At 43.9% G+C, this 12,487-nt stretch overlaps 2 non-coding genes across 2 annotated transcripts; both read right to left on the reverse strand.

The window, feature by feature from the left end:
* Window positions 1-617: 617 nt before the first annotated feature.
* TRNAD-GUC (transfer RNA aspartic acid (anticodon GUC)) lies at window positions 618-689 on the reverse strand. The gene has a single exon. It is a non-coding gene; the product is annotated as a tRNA-Asp (tRNA).
* A 7,811-nt stretch (window positions 690-8,500) lies between these two features.
* TRNAY-GUA (transfer RNA tyrosine (anticodon GUA)) lies at window positions 8,501-8,586 on the reverse strand. The gene is given in 2 exon segments: window positions 8,501-8,536; window positions 8,550-8,586. It is a non-coding gene; the product is annotated as a tRNA-Tyr (tRNA).
* Window positions 8,587-12,487: the final 3,901 nt, after the last annotated feature.

Here is a 12,487-nt window from a genome sequence, read left to right on the forward strand (position 1 = left end):
TTCCAGAATTCTATCCAGTGTGGGAAGTTTGAGATTCCTCCAGGATGTTCTAAACTTTTCAAACTGATCAGCGCTACGAGGCCTCCGGGTAGCTGGCGCTATATAAGTCTCAATAACATAACAACATAACAGTGTGAAAATAAGAAGTGGTCCCGAGAGCTAACAGCCCGATTGACCCAGATCAAGCATTTCCTTATTGTGTTGATTCGGATCACATATTTCATTACTGTGCGCACAAACTGTTCTTTATTGTGAATAAAATGCGTTTATTTGAACCCCATGCAGACTGGGTTATTAGAAGGGAGTCTGACCTGAAACATCCGCGTCTGACTCAAAGTCTCCCTTAGTTTCAGCGTAAAATAAAGTTTAAAGTGAAACAAAAGACGTCGAGTCCGTGCAGGCCAAGCTCTGATGCAGGCGACCTCCGCCCGGGTCTTTAAATCTTAGAATATCCTGTTGTTTCCACTCTCTTCCCATTAATAGGGGGTTAAACTCGTCTGTTCTTCACAGCTGTTTCTTGCTTGTTCCTGAAGTTACAATTTCATTGATAAAAAAAGGATTTTAATGTGAAAAATATATCTAATTCAAAAAGGAAAACTATGAATAAAAAGTTGAATCTCCCCGTCGGGGAATTGAACCCCGGTCTCCCGCGTGACAGGCGGGGATACTGACCACTATACTAACGAGGAACTCATGACTCTCTGGTACCTGATCTCCTACTGATTGTGCTACGTGTCACCCTGCTGGGGGCGCTGCACCCCCAGAAATGCCAGTGGTGACCCCGCCTGTGCAAGGAAGGAGACGGTCTCTGTGTATCACTCATTTACAGCTTCCTCTGCACACACTCCTCCTTTTCTCTCTCTGACAATCACTGGGATCAGCGGCTGCACCTCCCTCCATTTCAGCTCTGGCTAAATTCACTTCTTGGTGCCATCTGATAAAATGTGGGAGATAAAGAGAATTTTATGACAAGACCGGAGGCTCTATTATGCGTTCTTTTCTTACTTTAATATCAACAGCAGCAGTCAAGAAACTACAACTCCCAAAAGGATTAGAAGTAGACTAACCAATGGGAGTAAAACAGAAAGTAGTAATGAACCAATCAGAACAGGACATGAACCATAGAGAGTACCCTTGACTGCAAGCAGCCCTCTTTTCTTGCTGCTTGCAGTCAAGATAAGTAATCTTCTTTGCCTGGCTTCGTATTTACTGTTTTTCTTTTCATGTTAATTATTATGTTTTGTTATGTTAACTGGTTTTCAGTGTTATCTTAATGTTCTAATGCTTTTGACCGTCGCCGCTCTGCGGTTGTAATATTTCGGGCCCCCCCCCGCCCCTCTTCGCCGGTAAACGTCTTTTGCCCTCGCGCTCCTCCGAGCGTTCTATTCCACACTCCGTCTTCCCGCCTCACAGCGCGCGCTGTTTCCAGTGCGCGCCGGTGGCAGAACGCTTACCGGTCCTTGCAGACGGCTCCCTCCTTCGGCTTACAGCTTCTATTACGCGCCGGTGGCAGAACGCTTAACGGTCCTCACGGACGGCTCCCTTCTTTGTTTGACAGCTCTTAGCCTTCCGTGTACACGGAACACAGCGCGTGGGGTGGACTCCGCCTTCGCCCCTATCGGCTTTCAGGAAACTCGAACCCCGCCTCTGGGAGTAGCTTCGACCACCAGTTTGAGAGCGTTTTGCTCCAAATTTTAACCCTTCATATTCCACAGTGGTTTTTGCTTAGTTTTAGTGAGTAAATTACTGACTTTCGTTTCCTTTACATATTTATCATTATGGATATGGGAAGTTCTCCCTCAGGATCTGCCTCTGAGGAGGAGGATGTTGTTTTTCGTCAAGACTTAATTAAATTTATCCAGTCCTCAGTGAAACATGCTATGAAAGCATCAATAGACAAGATGTCAAAAAATATTGAAAATTCAGTTATGTCCATGGTGTCCAAGTCTATGGCCCATTCTGCGGGGGAAGGCAGAAAACGGAAGTTATTTTCCTCTAAAACACGCCAAGGCGCACAGACAGAAGGTGAGCTTGCCTCACGCCAGACTGAGGACTTAGTTCCTCCCAGGCCTCCTTCTAAGGAGGGGAATTGCAACAAGAATACGACATCCCAGTCAAAATGCAAATCTAAATTAAAACATTTAGATGCGCCAAAAAAGATTGTACTTTCAAAAATATTGGACACAGATGAGGAGGACTTGGATGATTTATCACAATCTGACAACCCTGACAATATTTTTTCCCCTTCTTCGCCTAAACGTTGCAAAGTGGCGTCAGGCGGACCCTCTACCACTGTGGTTGACGCTGAAGGGGTTCCAATGTTCGACCCATCTTTAATCCATCACCCTAACTCCACAGAGTGGCTTCCTCTGGAACACGTGGGTGATTATATTGCTTCCCGTCTTCGGCTTCCTCTAGATAAGCAGACGAGAGCCAAATTGAAGTCTGAATGCCCCAGGCCGTCGTTGGAATCCAATATTACAGTCACTCCTACAATTGATGACTCTCTCATCACTTTCTTTACTAAATTTGGTAAGGATCCCCGTAAAGGGGTTGACAAAGCCTGGACTACGTGCCAGGACAAACTTCTGGACGTGGTGGGTCCCCTGGCTAGAATTTTTGACATTGCTGAATCAGCCAGATTGGATGAATCACCTATTGATCCCCTGGATCTTTCCCTTTGGACCCAGAGAGCCTTTTGCCTATTGGGCAACGCAAATTCGGCCATTATCCATGAGAGACGCAAGGGACTCCTACTTAGAATGGACCCTAAACTGGCTAATTTGGCCACTCGGGACCCCGGCATCCAGGACGACGGCAAGCTTTTTGGCGATAATTTCATCAAGGATGTTAGTCGATTCGTCTCAACCTTTTCCACTTTAGATAAGGCACAACTGAACTTGAAAAAAGTATTCAACCAACGTGTTTTTTCCAGGGCCGGTAGAGGTAGGAGCCGCTTTACCGGCCGCACATACAGAAGCCAAGGCTCAAGAGGTTATTCCAACTCCTTCAATGCCTATTCCCAGGAATTCAAACCCCATTTCTACCCACAAAGAGCAAGGGGTTTCCGCAACCGTGGCCAGCGTTTCTCCAGAACGCCAAATAATCAAGGTAAGCCAACCTTCTGGCCCTCCCGTGGGAGGTCGCCTTCGTTTCTTCCTTCAAAAATGGAAGTCAATCTCAACAGATCCTTGGGTTCTTTCCACTGTTCAGGGTTATCGTATCGAACTTATTGCCGCTCCCCTCCAATACTGTCTTCCTACTCTTCCAACTTTTTCTCTCGAAATGTCCTCCCTAATCTCCTTAGAGGTTCAATCACTTTTAAAAAAGAATGCCATCCATCTTTGCTCTCCAGACCCTTCCGGTTTCATAAGCTCTATCTTTCTCGTCCACAAGAAAAACAAAAAGCTGAGACCCGTAATCAATCTCAAATCCTTCAACCAATTTGTCGTCTATCGCCATTTCAAGATGGAAACCATTATCCATCTCAGGGATATTTTACTCCAATTTGATTGGCTAGTCAGACTGGACTTACAGGACGCTTACCTGACCATTCCTATTCATCCATCGCACAGAAAGTTTTTACAATTTCTTTGGGATTCAAAAACATATCATTTTTCCTCCCTTCCTTTCGGCCTATCCTCAGCACCCTGGTGCTTCACAAAACTTTTGAAACCAGTCGTCTCCTACCTTCGATCCTTGGGCATCAGGCTAATAATCTATCTCGACGACATTCTGATCATGCATCAGAACAAAACCTCTTTACTGGCGCATCTTCAAATAACAGCCTCACTCCTCACAGATCTCGGTTTCCTGATAAATCTCGAGAAGTCTGTTCTTCTCCCTTCCCAACAGGTAGAATTTCTAGGCTTCCAAATAGACTCCGTCTCGGCCGCTTTATTTCTCCCTCGTTCCAAGGTTTCCGCAATCAAAAAAGAACTTATCCTTACTCTTCAAAAGGGCGTTATATCTCTCAGAACACTCGCAAGGGTGGTCGGCCTCCTATCATCGTCAATCCAGGCCATCTTTCCAGGGCCTCTTCACTACCGTGCCCTTCAGAGGCTAAAAATCCTTCATCTGCGTCGCGGTTTGGCTTTTTCCGATCTCGTCTCCTTGGACCAGGAATCCGTAATGGAAATCCAGTGGTGGATATCCCATTTAGAGGCCTGGAACGGCAGATCCATCTTCCCCTCTGTGCCCGATCTTGTATTAGAATCAGATGCAAGTCTCACGGGTTGGGGCGCCCGTTGTGGTTCGATTTCGACTGGTGGTTCATTGTCCACAGAGGAGTCCAGATTGCACATAAACTGTTTAGAGCTTCTTGCAGGCTCCTTTGCAATCAGAAGCTTCACAAAAAACAGAGTAAGATGCTCCATTCTGCTTCGCATGGACAATATTTCAGCGGTACGTTACATCAACCACTTAGGAGGCACCAGATCCAGACCTCTGGCCCTGCTGGCCAAGAGTCTCTGGGATTTTTGTCTATCCCACAACTTCTCCCTCATAGCCGAGTATCTTCCGGGGTCTCTGAATTCCAATGCAGACTGGTATTCACGTCATCTCTTCGACTCCAGCGATTGGAAATTGCACCAGTCAGTTTTTTGCCAGATAAAACGGGAGTGGGGTCCGTTCCAAATAGACCTTTTTGCGTCCCGGCTCAACACCCAGCTTCCCAATTTCTTCAGCTGGCGGCCGGATCTGTTAGCTCTAGCTACGAACGCTTTCCTACAAGACTGGTCCAGTTCTCTCAATTATGCCTTCCCTCCCTTTCTTCTAATCAACAGGGTCCTAAATCAAGTCAGACGTCAGAAGGCGTCTCTGGTCCTTTTGACTCTCTTCTGGCAATCCCAGGTTTGGTTTCCACCCCTTCTCGAACTAGCAGTGGATTTCCCTATCTTACTCCCGTCCTTTCCATCTCTCCTCCTGGATCCTCTGGGTCAGCCCCACAATCTGATTCTCGACCAATCATTAACCCTTTTAGCTTGGCGCATTTCCGGTCTTCCCAACAGCCCTGGGCTATTTCGTCAGAAGCTTCAGAGCTCATTAACAACGCTTGGGCACCCGGTACAAGACAAGCCTACAAATCAGCATGGGCTCTTTGGTCAAGCTGGTGTCTGGGAAAATGTTCCAATCCCTTTTCAGCAGATCTAAATCTGATTATTAATTTTCTAGCCGCTCAGGCGGGCTTGGGCAAGTCATACCGCACAATAAATCTCTACAGATCTGCTATATCACTGAATCACTCACATATCAACGGCAATCCTATTGGATCCCATCCTTTGATTTGCCGTCTCCTGAAAGGCGTCAAGCTCTCTAAGCCTCCTGCCGCTAAATATTCTCACATCTGGGATGTTTCTCTGGTACTGAAGCTTTTTCTTTCCTGGCCAGACAATTCTTCCCTTTCCCTCAAAATGATTTCCGCTAAGCTCACTATGTTACTATGTTTAATTTCTATCAAAAGGACTTCAGACGTTAAGTCCTTAGATGTTTCGGCACGCCAGTTCTTACCTTCAGGTGTTTTATTCCACAAATTCCAAACGCACCAAAACTAATTTACATTCTGTTTTTTACCCTTTCTTTCCTGACAGACCAAAACTGTGTGTGGGCCTTTGTTTAAAAGAATACGAAAAAAGAACTGTTAACCTGAGAACGTCCTCTTCCACTCAAGTGTTGATCTCCTTCCGCAAACCCCACAAGCCTGTCACTTCTGCATCTTTAGTCCGCTGGATCAAATGGGTTATGTCCTTAGCAGGAATTGATACTTCTGTCTTTGGGGCACATTCTTCCAGGGGGGCCATGGCATCTAAGGCTTTCGCCCTTGGATCCAGTTTAGAGGACATTCTCAGGTCGGCAGATTGGTCAAATGATAATGTGTTTAAAACATTTTATTGCAAACCTGTTAGAACGGCTTCTTCTATAGTTATTGACAAGCTTTGAACGCGCATAATAGAGCCTCCGGTCTTGTCATAAAATGTAGATTTTCCTAGTAATTTTTGACGGAAAGTCTTAATTTTATTAAAGACACGGAGGCGAATATTATCCCACCTCAGTACTTTTATTATTATGTACTTTCTCTTTCCCTCCCAGCGACTCCAGCACTGCCTCCAGCTTCCAGATAACGCCGTTGGCTCATTCAGTTCCTTCCTCATGAAGAATCCTCTGGAAGCATCTCCACACCCCGCTTCGGAGCACCTTCCTTCTCCATCGTCATCTCGGTTTTTCGCAGTCGTGCAAGAATTGTGTGCCATTTCTTTGTCTTTCGCAATTTTGGACTTACCTGTCCATTGTTTTATAATTCCGTTTGACTGTCTCGTTCAAGAAAAGAGGGCTGCTTGCAGTCAAGGGTACTCTCTATGGTTCATGTCCTGTTCTGATTGGTTCATTACTACTTTCTGTTTTACTCCCATTGGTTAGTCTACTTCTAATCCTTTTGGGAGTTGTAGTTTCTTGACTGCTGCTGTTGATATTAAAGTAAGAAAAGAACGCATAATATTCGCCTCCGTGTCTTTAATAAAATTAAGACTTTCCGTCATAAATTACTAGGAAAATCTACATTGTCAAGCTCTAGCGTCGTTTCTTGAAAACATGGCGTATTTTAATTTCAGAATGTGAAATGGAATATGGAGTGCACATAAAAAAAAAAATCTTCAAGACGCATTTGAACCAGCGACCTCCTCCGCTCTACCAACTGAGCTATCGAAGGTATGGAAGCATTAGTTTACTGCAGCCTTCAGGATATTTACCTGCAAGCACTGGGGTCCAGGGTGACCATGTGTATGTGTGCTGGGCATTTAAAGACCGAGGTCACATATCAAGCTGTGTCTTCAGGGTGCATGCTGGTTATTTTCAGATGCCTATCTCATTCTCCAACAGCACAAACCTACAATCATCATCATTTCATCTACCACCTGAGTGCTTTTTGGAAACTCATCGCACAATAACTACAAAGGGTGATTCGCCATTTTTATTGGCAAGGCGTGCTTTTCCTCTTCATTTGCGTACTCTGGAAAACACATGCCGCTTTAGCAATAGCTCAATATTTCAGCAGCAGGCATGGGGGAGAGCTTTCGGTTGAAGTCAGTCATACAGCCATTGTATTTCCATCTTGATTATTTTTACTTGTAATTCAAAAAAATAAATGTGTCTTGTCGCAGACACACAAGTGATTTCTCAGCATTCTCAATGGCTTATTAAAATAAAAGGAACTATCTTTCTTGAGAAAAGAACAGCTCACGAAATAAAATGGCAAAAAAATCACAAGAAGTATGTCGGCCAATGAACTCAGCTGGAATGCTGAAAGTTGTGTAAATTCTTAAATTTTGCAGAGCCTGGCTCTCAGGGTAAAAATGATAGAGAGTGAGTTGTGAAGATGCAGCATGTTGACACCCCTGACCAAGATATACAAAAAGCCAAAATAAAACACCAGACATGGAAGACACACTGCATTCATGGAGGCCACGAAGAAAGAAATACTGCACAATAAATAGATTTACATTAAATAGATGGAGAATACTTGACAAATACACTAACTATTTAACAAACATGAATAGCCAATACACTACTAGGAAGCCTACGTTTCTTATTTACTACAACTTGCGTTCAGTCCAATGTCAGAAAAGTACGTTCGTTGTTAAAAAAGATACAGTTTGGTTCTAATTGTTTGTATAGATGATATATAGTTTTAGTTGAAAATCAGAGGCGCAACTAGAAAACGTAATAGTGATGAAGCTTATAATACATTTGAAATTAACCATGACGCGATTACGTGGAATTGATAATCAAGCAAAACAGCCAGTACCAATTGTTCACCACATAGTACTTTGTTTTTCTGTAAATATTAAACATTCGCTGTCGACAAAGTGGTCCATAACTTAAAATCAAAATGTACAAATGTGTTCCCAAAACTTGATTCCTTCATGTTGAAAGCTTTCTCTGTTGGATTTCCAAGCCTGCCAGCTCTGCTAGAGGCGCCTCGGTGTTGGTATTTATTACAATTCTATATGCTGCCACTGATCATATTATACAGTGCACTTCATATACATTAAATCGCAATACCTCTAAAATGTCGACATTGTAAACTAAAAAAAATATCAAATCCGCGTGACAGGCGGGGATACTGACCACTATACTAACGAGGAACTGATGATTTCTATTGCCAAACCTCCTACAGATTGTTCTCCGTGGACCCTGATGGGGGCGTTGCATCCCCATACATACCATCGGTGACCGGTCTGTGCAAGGAAGGAGCCGGTCTCTGTGTATCACTGATTTCCAGCTTCCTCTGCACAGACTCCTCCTTTTCTCTCTCTGACAATCACTGGGATCAGCGGCTGCACCTCCGTCCATCTGTGCTCTGGCGAAATTCACTTCTTGGTGCCAACTGCTAAAAGTGTTGGAGACAAAAAGAATTGTCAAGCTCTAGCGTACTTGCTTCAAAACTTGGCGTATTTTAATTTCAGAATGTGAAATGAAATATGGAGTGCACATTAAAAAAAAAAGGTCCTTCGAGCCGGATTTGAACCAGCGACCTAAGGATGACAGTTTAACCTCTACAGTCCTCCGCTCTACCAACTGAGCTATCGAAGGGATAACGCTTCCTCACGAGTTATTACCTTCATGATGAAAATAAGACACACGGTCATGGCGCTGTGTGGTATTCTCACAATAGATGCTCCTGGAGCCCTACAGCACTAGCTGCTTTCATCGCACAGGCCAGGTTACCCCAGTAAGACCTGTCATGTTTACTACCCTGTCTGGGGCATATTTCCCGTCAAGCACTGGGGCCCATGGGAAGCTTGTCTGCTGCTGAAGAAAGAGCCCATTTACAGAAGGCAGCCTAAAATAGGTCATCTTGCAAACCACCTGTTGAGGACAGCCTGAGCAGTGATAACCTTCAGCTATTTAATTGTAAGGCTTGCAAGCAAGAATCATATGAGCAGCAAAGACTACATGTAAAAAAGCATAAAAGAGAAAAGACAGCTTCGCTTTTTAGGTCACAGCCCACCACACATTTGCTAAACACACTTCGGGGACATTCAGAAAGCTGACTTAGGAATGCATTCCGCCCGTTACTTACCATTAGCTTTGTAACTTACGTTCTCTGTCTTTATTTGTTTTATGCTGCTCAGCTTGAGATTTGTCTCTACTGTTGCTCAAACTTTGTTTACTGTGTTCTTCCACGATCTTGCTTTCAGTAAACAGACCTTTAAATATTGTTTTTATGTTGTCAAGTTTCCTCACATTCAAAGACAGAGGTCAAATGTCAGGATGTGTCTTCCAAGGGAGCTTCACGGTGTTTGCTTTCCCTGACTTCAAAGTGAGAGCTTACATAGGAAAGAGTCCTGCAGATTACTCTCCCATGGTGTGTGCTCGTGCCCCTCCTATGCTCCAGTGTACGAGGCTGTAACATAACCCTTAAACAACATATCATATAACATGACAGATTCTTATTTTAGCTACAAAGGTAAGTGGCTACTGCTTTTAACAAATTGATCATTTGAAGGTCGCAGCCTACTAGACAGCACAGCTATCTGCGTACGCTAACAGACATCTTGGGGAGTTTCAGAAAGTTGACCTGGGAATACATTCTGCTTGTTGCTTACTATTTGCTTTGTGGTTTGTAACTCACACTTTCTTGCTTTTGATTTGCTGACTTAGGGTGCCAGGACCAGTTCATTCATCCCCTTGCCAAAGCTATGTTTACTGTATTCTTCCACAGACTCTTTTTCTGTAACTGGGCCTTTAATTCTTGTTCTTATCTCGTCATGTTTGCTGGGCATTTAAAGACTGAGGTCAAATGTCAAGCTGTGTCTTGAGGGTGCATGGTGTTTATTTTGAGATGGCTATCTCATTCTACAGCAGCACAAACTTACAACCATCATCATTTAATGTACCAGTTCAGTACCTTTTGGAAACTCACTGCATGATAACTACAAAGGATGACTCTGCAATTTTATTGGCAAGACGTGCTTTTCCTGTTGATTTGCGTTCTCTGCTAAACACATGCCGCTTTAGTAATGCACATTTTCAGTGCGTTTCCAATATCTAAATATGTCAGCAGCAAGCATGGGGGACCGGTTTCTGTTTAAGTCATACAGCCATTCTCTTTCCATCTTCATTACTTTCACTTGTAATTGAACAAAAATTTATGTGTCTTGTTGCATAAACACAAAGTGATTTCTCAGCATTCTCAATGGTTTATTAAAAATAATATGAACTAACTTTCGTGAGAAAAGTACAGCTCAGGAAATAAAATGGCAAAACCATCACAAGAAGTATGTCGGCCAATGAACTCAGCTGGAATGCTGAAAGTTGTGTAGATTCTTAAACTTTGGAAAGCTTGGCTCTCAGGGTAAGAATGAGAGGGAGTGTGCGGTGAGGATGCAGACATGTTGTCACCCCTGTGATTGGTGAAGGCATGAACAACGACAATATTAACACTTACCAGTTTTACATAAAAAACATTGCTCTAGTGCAAGGGTGCCCAACTTAAGTCCAGTAGAGTCGGATCCATGCCGGATTTGCAGGATATCCACAAGATATATATCAATGCCAGAAATGAACAACAGTTACATATTAGGCTCGTCAGAGGTCACCTTGAAAACCTGGCATGGACGGCCCCGCCTCCCACTGCAATGGAAACCATTCTCTAACACACAGGATGGGGGGAGTGATACTGCTTCCTACCTGGCCTCGTGCAGGAAGGAAGCCAGAGACAGTGTCTGTTAAACTCACTACAAACAGTGGCAACTTGGAACGATTTCACATTTAAGGCTGCACCCAACATTGTCTGCAGCTTGCCAGGCTGTGAGCAGGCCCAGGGTTTGCACAGACTTGAACAGATCCAGCTCTGCTTAAGAGGCTCAGCACTGGTTCTGTAAAGTGTCCATCCCTGGCCAGCCACAGTGCACGCGAGGAGCTGCTCATCCGGTCCTGTGCTCTTGTGCAACAAAAGGAAAGTAAAGTGACCTGATTTCTAAAGTGTTTGCCAGTTCCATATGCCACGTTCATAGCACCGTAAATAACAAGCATACATATCAGCCCCTTTATATACCTTGTGAGGAAGAAGCGTCGAGCCCGCTCGGTTTGGATTTAAGAATGTGACCTGTAAGTCATGCTCAGGTACCAGCAGGGGGCACTTTACTAGTGAGCCAACTTGGAGGCTGCCCATGACTGACTCTGCCCCAGCCCAACCCATCTTTCTGAGACAAGAATTTGTTACAAAAGCTCCTCGTCCCCCGGTAGGCGAGACCACCCCTGGCTCTCAGCAAAGTCCTGACAGCCATCATCTCACCCCTTGAAGCACCTAGAAACTCTGCTGCTAGGCGCTCTCGAGCACAGTGTCAGTCCCACGGCTGCCTGCGTGTCTTTGACGTCTTCAGGATGCCCTCGCGCTTCCACATAAAGTGTAGCTCGTGACGCTCATCACCAGAAGGGAGATTATGGTTGGGGCATAGAAGCTAGACCCCAGGCGCTACATTACATACCTTGCACTGATGCTACAGCAATTGGGCATCGTCATTTGAACGTATTTGCCCTGGTTAGTCAGCGAAAATGTCTTTTTATTTAGCACGTTGATGTGCCACAAATGTCATCACAAAACAGGATCAGTACAAGTGTAACATATGCATCCCAGAAATGCAGAAGTGTTGGTTCAAGACTGCATTACTATTGGTGCAATGTATGTAATCCCACCCCAGGGGGGACTGAAAAATGTAGTTAAGGAGCAAACTTTTTTTAGCTCAAATCACTCAGCCGTGTTTTTATAACTTGTTACCTGGTTTCCTGACAGCAGTGTGAATGATGACCCGAACTGCAGTCTGAACAGGGCCTGGCTAGTGTTGGCAGCTCTTTCATGGCACTAGCACTGACAGCGCGTCTGAACCTTAATAAGTAAACTTACAAGGGGACGCGACGAGGTCGATGAACCTTTTGACCAAAGTTTGAGATGTTCCCACCGTATATGCCCAATCCCATCACAAATCAATAATCAATAGATATTTACCATCAATGATGAATAATATTAGTAATCAATAGGAGTCAGTATTCAGGAGTCATGACAGGAGTCATGAATAACTGCACCTTTGGTTAAATGTTAGAATGTTTATTTCCCTATATTAACAATGCTAGTGTCACGTACGTCAATCTCAAAATCAAATGATAAACATACAGCAACAAGACTGGCGATCCGAATCTGCGGAAATACCTCAATCTAATCAAAGTTAAAACTACTACACATTCTGATATCACAGTGCAAATTAATAATAAGAATATCTGTGCAACGGTTATCTTATACATCTAGTTTCAGCAAGGTAAAGACTTTAATTATTAATTCATATAGCAGGTCTCATTAGTGAACTCCTCAACTAACATCAGATTAGCATCAGCATGTTGGGCTCCATGCAAAACAATTTAGTCAACACAAATTTAGAAAACCATCTAGCTATGGCTCTGTCAAAATATAGCGGTTGGTACCTAGAAAGAAAAG

This window comes from Pleurodeles waltl, chromosome 4_2, assembly GCF_031143425.1.
Source record: "Pleurodeles waltl isolate 20211129_DDA chromosome 4_2, aPleWal1.hap1.20221129, whole genome shotgun sequence".
Classification (NCBI taxonomy): domain Eukaryota; kingdom Metazoa; phylum Chordata; class Amphibia; order Caudata; family Salamandridae; genus Pleurodeles; species Pleurodeles waltl.